General features: G+C 55.6%; 1 protein-coding gene across 2 annotated transcripts in view; it reads left to right on the forward strand.

The window, feature by feature from the left end:
• The first annotated feature begins 4,103 nt into the window (after window positions 1–4,103).
• The window catches only part of AGPAT4 (1-acylglycerol-3-phosphate O-acyltransferase 4), a 90,605-nt gene continuing 81,677 nt past the window's right edge, over window positions 4,104–13,031 (forward strand). For both annotated transcript variants that reach the window (XM_037126054.2, XM_037126053.2), the window contains exon 1: window positions 4,104–4,214. The gene's annotated coding sequence lies outside the window, so the exon portion shown is untranslated. The remainder of the gene's footprint in view (window positions 4,215–13,031) is intronic.

Below are 13,031 nucleotides of genomic sequence, written 5' to 3' on the forward strand. Positions count from 1 at the left end.
GGTCAGATGGTGAAGCTGGTAACTTTCTAAGATGCTGCCCACCAGTCGGGCATTAATTGATTTGAATTTTGTTCTTCCTCTTGTGGTAGACTCGCCTCTGTATTAAATTGCATCCAGTCGCTCAACGCCTGCTTGTGGGAGGAGGTTGTGAATGACTTCCCAGGGTCACCCCTGCCAGGCTGAAGTGACCTTGATGATAATCCAGAAGAGAAAGGAGGCGAGTGACTGCTGAGAACAGTGTTTCAACGAAGCATCAAACAAAACCGAGACACACTGGAAGCTGGCCCAGAGATGGCGCACCTGCACACCCAGGTTCTGGGCACGGGTGTCGTTGGCCGAGGAGGACCCTGGCCCAGCCCTCCGCTCTCCCCTCGCCAGGGACTCTGGAGCCGCCAGGGTGGACGTAAGAAGACCTCAGCATGAACACCGTGTCCACAGGAGCTTGCTGGTAGTTAAAACACACAAACAGCACATTTTAAAGGCTCCATGAGAGTTGGTTGAAATATACAACAATTAACTGTAAGATTATCACAGAGCCCAAATATCCAATTGACTTCATGGTTTACACTTTGCTCTTTGTCTCCTTGAAGCAGACACAATTCCTACTGTGTCCGACTCACTGCCTGCAGCAAGCGAGGAGGTGACCACTGCAGAGTGTCCTCTCTACGCGGTGTGCTCCAGTTTTCGAGTGTTTGACGAGGGGATAGGCTCCACCTTTCTCCTGTGTTTTTATGAGGCTGCATCTTTTTTGTTGCCAGTTAATTGGCTTTTTGTGTATCCGTTTTTCGGTTGCCAGTGCAGGCCTCTAGTCTCCTTTCGAATCCCTGCAGTTAGCCGCACCCCTCCCTTGCGTCTCACCCTGAAGGCCCGGCTCACTCTCACCCCTGCTGTGAGATAAGAAGCCACGTAGGCATACGCCGCCCCCCCTCCCCCGCCCATTCTTCTGGCCATCTCTGAACTTTGCATGGACTGCAGCGATTACCTCCTTTAGGGGACACCTCAACCATTTACCTGCCTCCCTCCTAAGACTTTGAGCACCTGGGGCCATGTTCCTGTCAGATTCCTGTTTCTTTGTCTTCAGCAACTAGCACAGACTCTCAGGTAGTTGTCGAACTGAACTGTCAGACTGTGATGCTGAAATTGCCACAATTCCTTGCTTGAACAGAAACAGCGAACGAAGGATAGCTAAACTTAAGTTAGACACTAAATGCTGCTCCAAAGCCCATAGAACGTAATCCATGAATGCTGTACTTGCACTTTAAATGTTTAGAAGGACTCACTTTTTCTCCCAGATGTCTCAGCACCATCCTGGGATAGCAGAGACTGTGAGCAACATCGTCTGAACAGGCCACGTGCCACTGTAGCAGTAACAGACAGACTGATATTTACAATCATGATGAAATGAAGACCCTAAAGTGCCATTGTAGCAGTAACAGGCAGACTGATCATTACAATCACAATGGAATGAAGACCCTGAAGTGCCACTGTAGCAATAACAGGCAGACTGATCATTACAATCAAAATGGAATGAAGACCCTGATGTACCACTGTAGCAGTAACAGGCAGACTGATCATTACAATCACAATGGAATGAAGACCCTGATGTACAACAGGCAGACTGATCATTACAATTACAATGGAATGAAGACCCTGAAGTACTGAGTTCTGAGTAAGACTTGCAGGTGTCAGCAATTTTAATTTCAATTGTTTCTACTGAAATCATTGGCTGTGGTTGTAATAAATGTAGCACAAATGTATGCAACTTGTAGATTTTGAAACAAATTTTCATTCAACATTCAAATACGAAGAATAATCAGTCTGACTCGATTGAGTGGTATGAGAAAACCTTGGCAAGTTCCCACAGTGGGAGGAACAAGTGAATTCTAAAACATAATTTGAAATTTTCTGTGAGAGGACTCAAAACTGCACCGGGCGCGACAAACCCCTTTGCTCCGGGACCACCTGTGACGAGCGTTTCTGTCAAACTGCTCACGCGGATGTTAAAGTAACCCACAACCCTACCAGGCTTCTGTGCGGACCCTCTTCTTCTGCCTCAGAAATCCCCGGTCCTCATCCCCAGACCCTGTTCCGGGAGTTCTGAACGCCTCTGCTCCCATCATAACCGAAGCCCCTCTCTCCACCCTCTCTGTTCTCAGGGCTCGCCGGTTGGTTGGTTGGGTTGCTTCTGTTTTGTTTTTAACACTCGTGGGCAATTCTGCAATGTATCCCCATTATCTTTGAGCATTTAATTTTCTCCCGTAAATTGTGAACACCTGAAGCACAAAGGTGACCAGAAAAGACACAGGCAAACACTCACATGTTATTTGTGACTCTGGTTCTAACAGTCGCATCCTGATGGGCGCACGTCTGTACTATAACAACAGTTAAAGGGTGTAAGGTCCAACGTGAAGAACATGATCAATACTGTTACCGAACAACAGGTGGTCCAAGGGAGGGGCAATACAATATTTGGCCCACCTAGGGATGCCCAAAACGGCTGTACAACAGGGGCCCCTCCCAAAAACCAAAATACTAAAATCTACTGGGCCCTTCTGTCCGCCTCCAATTGGAAACACATCTCTTAATGCCAGAGATTTGTGAAAAGGAAACAAAATGTTTATTTAATGCTATTCAGGCCTAATGCCACCACTAAAATATCAAAGTCCTTTAGGTTGTACACCTACACCCACACAGCGCTCCCTTCCCTCTTGTCCCAACTCCGGGTACCGTAAATCAGGAAAAGAGCACACGTCTGTGTTGCAGGCCGCTGGCACCGTCAGCTGTGTCACTGTGCAGGCAGGATCTCGAGTTAATCCAAAGTACTGTGGTACCCTCTCATGGTCCACTGGCAAGAGTCCTTTGTACCCAGTTCCAGTTAAAGTCTCTCTTGCTTTTCAGGCCCCGCAGCCAAAGGGGGCACCCCAAAGCCGCGTGGGCCTCTTCTACCAAAGCTGCAGGAGTCCGCACTCCACCAAAAGCATGTGGCTGTCTTCTTCACCTGGCTGCAGGGATCTCCATTCTGGCCAAGCTGCGTGGTTTTTCCCTTTCACCTGGGAAAGAGGGGGTCCACACTCCGCCAAAACCACGTGGCTCCCTCTTTCACCCCACCAACAGGGGGTCCTCACTCTGCTGAAACCGCGTGGCTCTCTCTCCCAATGGCTGCCGTGCCTGGCTTTTAAATCCTAGCACCCACCTTCCTCTGTACCCCTATTTCCGACTCCTCCCAAGATCAGTTACACCTGCCAGTATTCTGTATTAATACAAGTTTACTGGGCTGCCATCGTTAGTCTGGGCAGTAATCATCCCATGTCCTCGAGCCAATCTTCTCCAAGCCCCTACGCAGGCGCTGTAACTTGGGGGGACCTGCCCCCAGTTACATCTTGGGGGGAAGTGACTTCATCCCCCTAGCTCCAAGCCTGGCCACAGCCATTTAACATATCCAAGTGACCGCCAGAGGCTATAGATATGTTAAAAGACAATGCCATGGATTAGCTGCAAAGGCTGTGGCTGTACAAAACTGTCCCTTCCCCCCCAACTCACACCTGTGGGGGTGGGGTGAGGACATCTTATATGTCTCTCCATTATTCCCATACACTTTGAATTCTGGACACCATTCCAAATCTTTTTTTTGGGGGCCCCCTTTGGCTGCACCCTGTATCAATACTACTGTAATAAGTACTGTGTAATAAGTAATGTAATAAGTATTGCCGTACTGTGTACAGTGCCAGATGGGTGCTCAGCCTTTTGGGGGTGATCACTTCGTAAGTTATATAATACCCTGGAACTAATTCCAGGGTATTATACCCTGGAACTTTATTATACCCTGGAACTAATGTATTTCATATTAACTGTAATTGAAAACTTAAAAATGTTTTAAAAATACATCTCGACTCTTTGGAGAGTGAAATGATCTTTTTTCAAGGAATGTTAGAGACCTGGCCCTCTTGGGGTTTTGAAGTTGTGAAGACACCGTTTTGTGACACAGCCCGGACCCCTGGCACGTGTTGTGTGTTACTCGGTGCCTGTGCACGCGCGCGTGTGCGCGGGAACCGACCTGGCAGCCGCTTCGCGGGGAGAAAGTGCGCCCGCCGCCAGGCCGCTGGCCCGCAGTTCTCAGCACCGCAGAGCCCCGAGTTCTCCGGGGTCCGCTGCGGGAGGCGCCTAGCGGCTCTGCACGGTGGAATGCAACCTCCTGCCAGCGCCGCGCCCGAGAGGTGAGGGGTGGGGGGCATTTTAAAGTTGAGGGTATTTTACGCGACAAATCGACCGCGTCCCCGCTGCATAAACGGGAGGCAGCTTGCGAGCGCAGGCAGGCGGGCGGGCAGGCGTCTGCGAGCGCGCGGCTCGGAGGGGCCCCTGGGGCCTGGGATGCAACAGGATTTGGGAGACGCCGCGGGAGCGGAGAGGCCGCGGGGCGGGCTTCGTCTCGGATTCCGCGGTTCGGCGGCCGAGGCTGCAAACGCTCGGCCGGCTGGAGCCACGCGCGCTCCTCCGCGGGGCCGGGGGTGACTCACCGCCCGGCCGGCTGGCGCGCCCCTGCCCTCCCCGAAACGGCGCGGTCGCCGCTTTAAAAGGAAGTGACATGGGGTGGGGAGAGACGTCAGCCGAGGACCACTTTTTTCCCCGCGCAGGGCCCACCCCTGGGTGGAGTCTCGCCTTTTCTTTCCAGCGCTGGGGGACTTACCGCTCCCACAAACTAGTGGCCGTGCCCGCCGCCCAGCCGGCTCGCCCTCAGTCCCTGGCCGCTCCCCAGCCCATGTGTCCGGGCTGCCGGGACCGAGGTACGTGCGGCTCGCGGGCTCCCTCCCCGCGACCTCCCCTGGGGCGTGGCGGGTCGCTGTCCGCGTCCCTCTCCCGGCCCCTCGCCCGGGGGCTGGACTTCCCTCTGGAAGGGGTAGGTACCGACCCGGCGGGGGTACCGGCGGCGGCGGCGCAGGACGCCAGGCAGGCGACCGCGGGAGCGCGGCGGGCGGCCGGGGAGGCAGAGGGGCTCGCTGCCGCCGGAGGACCCTTCCTTTGTGCTCGGCTGGGCGAGCCCGCCTTCCCCGCCGCGACCGCCGCCCGCGCCTCTGCTGCGCGCGCCCCCGCCCGGACGACCCCCGGGCCTCCAGCGTTTTCTCCTGCCATAGGTGCAGCTGGGAGAAGGTGCCCCTTACCTATCGGTCTCTTTTGTGTCATGCAACGTGTTCTTCCCTCTCTGGCGTTTCTATGGCAACCACAAAAATACTACACGAAACGCAGCCCCGGCCTAAATCGGTGGACGCGTGTCGCGCCGGTGGTTCGGGCCGGGGCTGGCGGACGGCCAACGCGGCTGGGCTACCCCTCCTCACTTTCGTTTTGGTTTTTCCCTTTCACAGCCGGGCTGGGGGAGGGGAGTTGTCAAGGAAACGGGCATCCGTAAGGCCTCTTTATTTGCTTAATTTTCGGCCTGTGAATGTCTGCATCGTATCTAGGAATTAGAAAAGGACCGGCTTGATGTTTGTGTGCATCTTCGGTTTCCGGGCTTTTTTACGAAACTGTAAACAGGTCTCCAGACGTGATGTGTACCCTGTGGGCAGACCAAGGCGCTGGGGAGGAGCGCTCACTTCTGCGCAGGAGGCCAGACCCTGGGAAAAAGTTTCCCGAGGGTTCGCGGATGAGCCCTGAGACGCGTGGCGCTGCGCCCGCTCAGGTGCGCCCAGCGTCTCACGTCGGAAGGCTGGGGTCTGGGCTCCCGTCCGCACTTACTTAGCGTCACATCTTAAGTTCAACAAACAGGAGCGAGAGTGGTACCAGCCAGCAGAGCGCTGAGTGTCCCTGCCTTGTGTGGGTCTCCCCGCCCCCACCCCAAGTCCACTCTCCTTACTGGGACGTACACAGACTTTTCAGAACTGGGAGAGGGTTAACCCGTCTGTGATGGTCAGTCCGGCTTCCTCGGTTGGAAAAAAGAATCGTGAGATGAGGGACCCAGCGAGCATGTGTAGGTTGTGTGTACGTGGGTATGTGTGCACAGGTGTCCTGTAGGTGTGCAGGTGTGTGTGTCAGCGTGCGCAGGGGGCGTGTGTGTGCTTAAGTGTGCTTAAGGACAACAGGGGCCGATCGAGAGTCCTGAGTCAACACGACAGAATCTTGTGAATGCCCTCAACCGGGGAAAGGAACGGGTGTACAGGAAAAGTAGGGAACACGGTGGGAAAGCACCGCCCGCCTGGTGAAAAGCAAAGTGAACTGTGATCGGAGTGGAAGGGCAGGCGCGTTGGGGAGACGCAGCGCTCAGGGGCCTGTTCACAGGTGGGGGAGGTCAAGCCCAGGAAGTGTCCCCTGAAAGCATGATGTCCGTTATCAAACATTGCCGAATTACCAAATGAGCCTTTATTAGATCTATCGCTACCAATGTCACGCTTGATTTTTAAAATTATCTCTAATTCTGGGTAAAGATGGATGGTCGCTTGGCGCTCGCCGTGCCTCCCTGTTGCGGGAGCCAAAGGCATTGCCCGGCAACCTCGGAGTGACCCTCCATGCGAAGCAGGAAGCAGGAGTGGTTTGCAGGAGGCTCTGCTTGCCAAGATGCTTATCCAACCGTTATTATATGTGACTTTCAAAACTCATCGGAGTGCAAGAGGTCTTAAGTGTATCGGGTACGAAAGTGACCTGAGCATGGGGTCTGACCAGCACGGCACAGAACTGACCGGCACTAAATGCGGTGGGAGAGGGACAACTAGTTAACAGGCACAGAGCAGAGAAGAGCCATGAAAAAGCGGGACTCATTCTGAAGAGCGCGTGTTAGTTCCTGAACAGCTGGACGGTGGGTTTTCGATGTTTGCAAAGAGTCTGCTGCAGCCTCTGGTCCTCAAGGGCGAGGGTCTCCTGCAGGGCTCTTCAGAGCCTGTGCACAGAGCCTGTGCGGGAGGGGGGGCGTCCGAGCCTGTAGGAGCTGCATCCCATAAGACAGAAAGCCTTATGGGATGGAGCTCCGGGAAAAGTAGAACCATTTGGAACCATTTGGAAGCACAGCCAAAAGTAAAAATAAAACAACTGTCCTATCATCGGGCCCTGAGTAGAGGTCACAACCATAATTAGCAGCCTTGGCCTGGAGAAGGTCGGTGGAACTACAGGTGCAAAGCCAAGTTCAGGGTCCCAGGAAAGGCTGGATAGCGGTGATGCTGAGGGAATCACTGCTGCGGTCAGTTGGGGCCAGTCACCCTTGTGCTGGGATCCCACCGTCTGCAAGGCTCGGAAGCGGGTGCCGGGAACTTCGTGAAGAGGTCATTCAACAGAAGCTGCTGTCCGAGGTCTCAGGGTCAAATCCCCCAAGCGGGGCTGACGGACCACGCAGATGAGCACAGAGACTGAGAGAGGAGGCAAGGCAAGAGGGCGACGAGAAAACAGGACGCAGTTAGTCCGAGAAAAACGTGTTGAGGGTGACGATGCTGAAGGTTGCACGGACGGGAGACAGTTCAGGGGAAGAAGGCATAGGCGTCCCAGACGACAGCGGTGGGTGCTGAGAGATGGGTCCTGGGCGGAGGTTCTTGTCCCAAGCAGGGAGAAATCCGTGTGCAGTGTGGAAACAGAGCAGGTGTACTGTGCGTGGTGGGAAGAACCAGTGGACGTAGATCGGGGACAGAATTGTGTCTTAATCGGAACAAGCAAGACGGGCGGAAGGAAAGCAGTGTGGGCAGGAGGTAGAACCCTGCCCAAGTATTCTTGAGGGGAAGCCCAAGGAGTAAAGGCTGCACTTTAACCAGACTTTAAACAAGTCAGAAATTTGAAGGCGGGAGCCCCGCCTGCACCCACAACAGCCTTGTAATCAGACCTCCACTGCCCTCCATTCAACTGCAGGGCGCTCAGGTGAGCGTTTGGCAAACTTACTGCATGTTGCATGACCTGCTGTATTCTGGAAAGGAGGTCTAATGGATATGGGAAGATGCTGCATTCACGGCTCCAAGTAGTTCTTGACACCTGAATGTTTGGAGAAACATATGTGACCAAGCCCGGCTTGGTCACCACTGCCATCCCCAGAGCCTGGGCTGCGCTGACTCAGTGGCCTGCACCTGAGTCCAGAGCAGCTCGGGAAGTGGGCTTTGCAGCCCTGAAGCTGGGCTGGGGGGTGGGGAGGAGCCTCAGTCGGTGATTGTTGAACCGTGTTGATGGGGCATTGGTGATTCGTAAGGGCTGTGGACACACTGTGAGCCGAGGCAGGTGTGGTTCAGAGGCTGCAGTACGGCACAGAGCGGTCCTGCGACGGGCTGACCTCCATTTTCTTCTTCACGGAGGACCGAGGAAGAGGAGCTGCGGTAAAGCGGGAACGGTTTTTGGTGAGCGTTAATCCATGGTCGTGGAACGGTCTGTCTTTACCCACCTTCCTCTAGTTTTCAAGAAGCACGCTTACTCCACAACGATTTCCTTCGTATCCGTTTCGTTTTGTGACCCTAATCTGGTTTGCTCTCCTTCCTTGGGCCCTCGGCCCCACCTCTCAGTCACCATTCATTCATTCATTCACAGGCATCATCTGTTCCCCCACATTTATTCCTTCCAGACAAACGATACTGAGTATCCTGTGTCTGGCGCTGCATACTATGAATAGAGACGTGAATAGGAAAGAAACTATTTCCTCCCTAAAGAACCCTAGGAACTAGCAGGGAGGCAGGGGAAGAAACAGCCCCTTAAACCAGGGGATGCTGTTTCCAGCAGAGGCATTTTTTTGCCGAGTACAATACTTCCCTAGTTATTGAACAATTCGGTACAGAGATCGTGCTGGGCAGAGAGGGAGGGAGTGGTCAGCAGTGGACCACTGTCCATCTTCAAACTGTCTTCTCTCTTCCAAATTGGTCGAGCTCGTGGCCAGTGTCAGTGAACACTTGTTGATGGGAACTAAGGGAAGGAGGGGGATTTCTGGCCCAGGAGACACGGAGGAAGAGTCCAGAAGGCTGGCTGTTCTGTTCCCGAGAAGTCCCAGCTGAGGGAGATCACCCCTCCTGCCTTCCGGGGACTGCAGTTCCCTCCAGATGAACGCAGAGTGCCACGCATGGGAGGGGGACCTCCCACCCACATCAGAACGACAGGCCCACTGGCTTCCCAGGAGCCAGTCCAAGCCCCAGTCCCACAAAGCCAAGGAGCTTTCAACCCTTGAATCTAATGACTCAACAACACAAAGAACGTTAGAACCTTCGAGAAGCTTCTCTGGGTAGGGTTGTTCTGCCCCACTTCTGCCTTCGGGATGGAAATTACATGGGCAGTGCAACCAAGCTCATCTGGAGCCCTGCCCTCCTCGGCTGGCCTGGCGACCGGGGAACCGTCTGGCAAGTTCTGCTTCCTCTTGGTGACTGCGATCCCAGTTGAGATCGGCTCCTCCCTGAGGCACGGAGCTGCTCCGGATGACTCTGGGTGACACAGATCTCTCCCCTCCGCGCCTCACTCCTACCGAGTAACTGTGTCATGGGCTTTTCTGCGTAGGGTCCTAGAAGAGAAGTCACTTTTTGAGCTTCATGGTAGTTTGAAGCTGGACATTAAGATTCCTGTGGGGGGTTATTCCACCGTCAGGTGGATGACAGGTAACCTGTGAAAGCCACCAGACTGAGATGACCGGCCAGCCTGGAGGATACGTAGAATGAGGACAGCTCACCTTCAGAGGATCTCCGCGAGCCAGCCTGTTACACAGGGTCTGCGCCTGCCAACTCCCTCACCCGCATGACACCCTGAGCAGGTAAAAACAACGGCCCCTTTCCGTTTACAGACAAAGAAGGGAAAGATTGGAGAAGGTTACTCACCTAGCATCACACGGTCACAGCTGAGATTCGAACCCAGACCATCGTCCCTCAGAGCCCCCCTCTGAACCACCCCAGCCTCCCATCCCACAGCAGCCCCACTGGAGCCCCCGACACCCACCTAGCACGCTGCTCCCCGCCTTGCTGCCCCTCCCCCGGCTCTACCAGCAGCAGCGTTACTGGAAGAGAGTGCGGCGGTGTGGACAGCGGGAGGGCCGGGGGCCTGAGGAGCCCTGCTGTTCTGCTGCAGTTGAGCCTGCTGGCCGTGTGGTGGCCAAGCCAGGGCCCTGGGACGACATGCCAGAGGGACCGGGCAGTGGCAGCCCCACAAATTCAACGTGAGCTGTCCTCACACCCGCAGCATTTAACCAGCGACCGGACTGTGCTGGGAAGTCCTCCAAAGGGCACCTCGGCGCGGCTCCCGGTAGTCCCCAAGGCTGCAGGTCGGGAGTCAGAGACCTGTCCTGCTGTGGATTGTCAACACACCCGTGACCGAGTGTAACGGCAGAGTACGATCTGAAACGACTCGGCCAGTGCTCGCCTTAGACCGGCTCCGAAATGAGACGGGGGGGAAGCAGGTGGAAGAGACGAGAGGGTGGAGAGCCTGCCGGACCAGCTGCTCCCTGGCCGCCGCCCTCAGGCCACATGCACTCACTGGGCGCCACCGGGCAGCTGCAAGTGACTCTGGCTCAGTCCTCCTCTTCCCTCTCTCTTGCTCCCAGGGCGGGGGGCTGACAGCGGGGGGGGGGGGGCGCTGACAGGACAGGGAGAGAGGGGCTTCCTTCCGCAAATGCGTATAACCCCCGTAGTCTGGCCCCAATGCGGGGCCCCTGCTGTCCGTTAGTCTCCCTGCACCCCACTCACTCATCCTGCATTAAACAGCCACTCTTTCTAGACCCTCTTCCATCGTCTGCGGGCCCCAGGGCCTGCCTTGGGAGCTCCAGCCTGGAGCCCCTGGCACTGAATGGGTGTCGTAGTCTAGAAAAAGGGAGGGCACAAGCAGTCACAGTCCGATTTGCCCAAACTGATGTTCCCCAGCCAGGTCCCCCCAGGCTGACTCTCTCTTAGGGCAAATTCTCAGTCTTGGCACTGTTGACGTTTTGGGTCAAACAGTTCTGGGTTGGTGGCGCTGTCCTGGCACCGTAGGACATCTGGCAGTTCCCCGGGCCTCTGCTCTCTAAGGTGCGGGAGAATTCCCCTGCCCCAGGTGTGACAGCCAGAAGTGCTGCAGACATTGCCAAACGTCCCCTGGAGCGGTGAACCCCCCAGCTACTGATGGCCACCGCCTTGGGGAACCCCACCGGACCCCAGAAATCCGCCCAGACACCTGGTCAGTTCCCTCCCTGGTCCGAGCAGACCCACCCTCAGGACTAACCTGCACTCACCAGATTTGCAAGGACAAGTCTGAACCAAAGGTGCAATTTGTTTATTTAAATTAATAAAGAGATAGGAGTTGAAAAATAATTAAGATAAGCAGAGAGAAGATATGGAACCAGAGGAATTCAAAGACTTGGTGCCAGATCTGCAGGCAGAACCTGCTTGGAGAGTCTCCTCGTGGCCCAGGGTGTGGGGAGCGAGCTGGGCCGGTGTGCGCGGTCTGACCGAGCCCAGCCCACCCTCCGGGACTCGGTTTACCAAGACCCTTCCCTCCTGGGCCCTCGGGACCAGCCCGTCCCTCCGGTGGAAGGGATTCACAACCCTAAAGAAAGCCTGGTGAGAGCCCCCCACCACACACACACAGCATCCCTGACTTTGCCTGCCCGGGCTGGGCTTGCATTCCGCCCAGATTTCCCGGGCCTTCTCCGAGAGCCCGGGCTCCGTACGCAGGTCTGACTGGTTGTGTATTTACCTGTTAGTGCCCACTCTCCCATTCTGTCTCCAGTGCTGCTTCTCCCTCATCCCAGAGGGCCCTTTCCAGGCGCCCCCCGGGACCAGCCAACAGGCACCAGATGGGCCAAGGCCCAGCTCCCAGCCTGAGGCCCTCCAAGGCATCTGCCCGGCTTCTCCCCCCCAGGATCCACACGCAGGCAGACATGAGTGGGGCAGGTCTGTTATTCCAACTGCGGAATCCCCTTACAGCTTGTCTTCCCGAATCCTGCACCAGCTGCTGTTAGCCGTGCACGGGAGTACAGAGGGGAGCCAGACAGTTCTGGGGGTGAGACAAACCTGCAGGGGCACGAGGACAGACTTTGGGGAAGGGGAGCATAGAGACAGGCACTGCCAGCCGCCCTGCCCGGCCTGGGGTTTCAGAAAAGCTTTCTAGAGACGGGCAGCCCTGGGCCAGGTCCAGGGAGCCGGGGGGGGGGGGGGCGGTGCTGGGACAGCCGAGCTTGGCTCACTGGAGGGTGGAGCCAGGGCCAGGTGCTGAGAACTGAGTGTGGCCAGGTGGGGAAGGGGCTGGGCAGCTGGGTGGGTGAACCCACTCCTGGGACCACCTGAATTACTGGTCTGGGAGGCAGGCCTACCCCAGTCTGCCTGCTGTCGGTGTGGAGTGTGACCTGGGCCCTGGGCTGGCCTGGGCCGGGGGGGAGAGGGAGGAATCCGTCCAGGGAATTCTGAGCATTGCTGGAGGTAGAACCACAGAACTGGGCCTCTTTGACTCTCTGCGATACTGAAGACAGAAAAAAACTCCTGTAGTATTCTCCCCCAAGGCTCACTGACAGTGTGCTTTGTAGTGTGGTCCTTGATGCATTTTCAGGCTAATCAGTGCTTCTTATTCATCACTTCATAGGCTGGCCTGGCCTGTCTCACTCTAGCCCAGTCAGCCTTGAATTATCTTCTCTCTGACCTGAGACTCAGGCACAGCCTGGTTACCTACCTTTCCCAAAGTCTCGCGGCCAGGAGCACCTGGGAGCACCTGCTGGGGACCCAGGCTGTGACTTCACTGTGTTCAGAACGTTGAAATTATTGCGTGTTCTGGTCTGATACGTTCCTTCCCAGTTTCCCTGTGTATTCTTTTAGGGCAAAAGGACTTTGCGTAGCTTCCAAATGTGCAGAAACTGCATCTCAACCCCCAATCACCTGGACATTTTGGAGGTTCCGTATGACCAGACGATGTAGTGAAAATGTCCTGGCGTCACTGAAATCCTCCTCTGGCCTCCATTCCTAGAGGAATGATAGGGTTAAAGTTTAAGTTGGGGAAACGAAGAGCGGAGCACAGAGATTTTAAATGGGCCTGCTTGTTTTCATTATTCATACCGGTTTCAATTTTAGCCGAATGGGGACCTCCTCCCCCGCTGCCCACTCCTTTCTGTCTTCTCGAACGGCGGCCGGCGATCTGTCTTCGAGACA

The sequence above is a fragment of the Artibeus jamaicensis genome, unplaced genomic scaffold (assembly GCF_021234435.1).
Source record: "Artibeus jamaicensis isolate MK-2021 breed Jamaican fruit bat unplaced genomic scaffold, CSHL_Jam_final contig_497, whole genome shotgun sequence".
NCBI lineage: Eukaryota > Metazoa > Chordata > Mammalia > Chiroptera > Phyllostomidae > Artibeus > Artibeus jamaicensis.